The 3,247-nt window shown below is 40.5% G+C and overlaps 1 non-coding gene across 1 annotated transcript; it reads left to right on the top strand.

Moving 5' to 3' along the window:
• Window positions 1-2,581: 2,581 nt before the first annotated feature.
• LOC127109773 (small nucleolar RNA R71) lies at window positions 2,582-2,688 on the top strand. The gene has a single exon (XR_007797026.1). It is a non-coding gene; the product is annotated as a small nucleolar RNA R71 (small nucleolar RNA).
• Window positions 2,689-3,247: the final 559 nt, after the last annotated feature.

Here is a 3,247-nt window from a genome sequence, read left to right as displayed (position 1 = left end):
ATCCATAAACACTTCCATGATACCATCTAGGTAATCTACAAAGATTGACATCATGCAGCGTTGGAAAGTAGTTGGGGCATTACAGAGGCCGAATGGCATTCGTCTGTAGGCAAAAGTTTCATAAGGGCATGTAAAGGTAGTTTTTTCTTGATCTTCGGGGTGGATAGGTATTTGGAAGAATCCAGAGTATCCATCTAGATAGCATAAGTAAGAGTGTCTGGCTAGACGCTCCAACATCTGGTCTATAAATGGTAAAGGGAAATGATTCTTCCTGGTTGCTTTATTTAATTTTCTATAATCTATACACATCCGCCATCCTCCTTCTAAACGTTTTGCTACATGTTCGCCTTTATCGTTTTGCACGACTGTGATGCCTCCTTTTTTAGGTACTACATGCACAGGGCTCACCCACTTACTATCCGAGATCTGGTAGATTATACCTGCCTCAAGTAACTTAAGAATTTCCTTTTTAACAACATCACTCATTATAGGGTTTATTCTTCTCTGATGTTCTCTGGAGGGTTTTGAATCTTCTTCGAGCGAAATCCAATGCATGCATACGGATGGGCTTATACCTTTCAGGTCAGAGATATTATATCCTAAGGCTGAGGGATATCTTCGTAAAACGTCTAAAAGTTGGTATGTTTCCTCTTGGCTCAAGGTAGCACTGACTATAACTGGACGATTCATCTCTTCATCGAGGAACTCGTATCTCAGGTTTTTAGGCAGTTCCTTAAGTTCTAAGGTTGGTTTCTTAGAGCATGGCATAGGATCTGGGGTAAGGGATAAACATTCATAAAGGTTATCATCGATGTAGGGTTTCTTAAAGTCATCATCTTCCATTATAGGGGTTGATGGCAACTTAATTGTTTTTATGATTTCTTCTTGTTCTAATTCCCTAACGCATTCATCAATGATATCTAAGGCATAACATGCGTCTCCCATCACAGGTGCCATAAGAAATTTCAAAAGTATAAATTCTATTTTCTCGTCACCTACCTCAAAGGTTAACTTTCCTCTCTTGACATCTATTATGGCTCCTGCAGTTGATAAGAATGGTCTACCTAGAAGCATTGGTATATCATTGTCCTCTTTGATGTCCATGACAACAAAATTAGTAGGGATAAATAACTGACCTATCCTAACAGGGACATCTTCTAAAATGCTTATCGGATACTTAACAGATCTATCGGCTAACTGAAGTGACATCTTAGTGGGTTGTAATTCTCCTAAGTTTAACCTCTCACAAACTACTAAAGGCATTAAGCTCACACTAGCTCCTAAGTCTAGAAAAGCTTTTTCGATGACATGACTACCCAAAAGACAAGGAATGGAGAAATTTCCAGGATCTTTATCTTTTTTGGCTAACTTATTCTCGGAAATGGAATTACATTCCAAGGGTTTCGGATCGTCAAGTCTACGTTTGTTGGTAAGGATGTCTTTGAGAAACTTTGCATAAGAAGGTATCTGGGTGATGGCTTCTATGAAAGGGATTTCTACGTGAAGTTTTTCTATAACTTTAATAAATTTTTGATATTAGTTATTGATCTGGGTTTGTTTGAGTCTTTGCGGATATGGTATAGGTGGTTTATATGGCGGGGGTGGTACATAAGTTTTATCTTTAGGTTCTTCTCTTTTTTCTTGACCTTCCTGTTTTTCAGATTCCTCTGGTTCCTTTACTTCGTCCGTGGGTTCGGTATATTCCTTAAAAGTTTTGGGTTCACTCAATCTTGGGTTTGGTGGCTCATCATAAGCGTTCCCACTTCGTAGGGTAATGGCATTGGCTTGTCCTCTCGGATTCTGTTGAGGTTGTCCAGGAAACTGTCCTCCAGGTGTAGTCTGAGGGGCTTGGTTTAAAGCTACCTGAGAGATCTGGGTTTCAAGCATCTTGGTATGAGTAACTATTTGGTCAACCTTAGTTCCTAACTGGGTAATCAGTTCATTAACGTGAATGTTCTGGTTCATGAACTCTTTGTTTTATTGGGTTTGAGCAGTGATAAAATTTTCCATAATTTTCTCAAGGCTCGGCTTTGGTGGTACAGGTTGCATAGGTTGATTTGGTCTTGGGGCTTGATAACCAGGTTGTCTCGGAGGTGCATTATTTTGGATATGGTTATTGTTCTTATAAGAGAAGTTTGGGTGATTCCTCCATCCAGGGTTATAGGTATTCGAATATGGGTTCCCTTGGGTTTAGTTCACTTGCTCAGAGTGGGTTTCGTTTAATAGACTGCATTCTGCAGATTGGTGTCATTTGGTTCCACATATCTCACAATCCGACGAAACTGCGGTTGCAGTATTCGGGTTTATGCATATATGCTCGGCTTTAAGGGCTAATGCGTCCATTTTAGCTTGCATCATGTCTATAGAGCTTAGTTCATGCACTCCTCCTTGGGCTTCCTTCTTCTCAACTGTCGCTCGTTCGACTCCCCATGATTGATGGTTTTGAGCCATATCTTCGATGAGGGCACTAGCTTCAGGATAAGGTTTGTTCATCAGCGCACCGCCTGCGGCAGCGTCGATGGTTATCTTAGTGTTACAGTGAAGTCCATTATAGAAGGTTTGAATGATTAACCAATTTTCTAAACCATGATGTGGGCATGCTCTTAACAACTCTTTATATCTCTCCCAAGCTTCAAACAACAATTCTCCTTGGTTCTGGGTAAATCTAGTTATATGGTTTCGAAGAACGGCGGTCTTACTTGTGGGAAAGTATCTAGCAAGGAATACTCTTCTAAGGTTATCCCAAGTCGTAATGGAATTGGGTGGAAGGGAATCTAACCATGATAGGGTTTATCTCTGAGGGAAAAAGGGAATAATCTTAAACGGATTGCCTCAGGAGAACCTCCATTGGTTTTAAAAGTGTCTGCTAATTGGAGAAAGATTTTTAAATGTTGGTTTGGGTTCTCAGTAGCGAAACCTGCGAATTGTCTCTGTTGCACTAGTTGCAACAGGAAGGGTTTAAGTTCGAAATTATTAGCTGGGATGGTTGGGTTTACTATACTAGAACTAGGTTCTTCGTTGGATGGTTGGGTGAAATCCTTAAGAGGTTTTTGGTTTTGATCTTCGGCCATAGCTTTCCTAATTCTATAAAAGAATAAACATGCGCGAGCGTAACGTTCAGGTTCCGCCAAAAGGTATACTAAGCTTCTGGTGCTGCGAGTTCTTCGCATTGACCGGCGGGTAATAGCCTAAGTCTAAACGATATAACAACAGGGTACAAAATTTGACGAAATTGGTCCCCGGAAAC

The sequence above is a fragment of the Lathyrus oleraceus genome, chromosome 7, assembly GCF_024323335.1.
Source record: "Lathyrus oleraceus cultivar Zhongwan6 chromosome 7, CAAS_Psat_ZW6_1.0, whole genome shotgun sequence".
Lineage (NCBI taxonomy): Eukaryota > Viridiplantae > Streptophyta > Magnoliopsida > Fabales > Fabaceae > Lathyrus > Lathyrus oleraceus.
The sequence above is the reverse complement of the archived record's forward strand: the minus strand, read 5'-3'. Positions and strand labels throughout refer to the sequence as shown.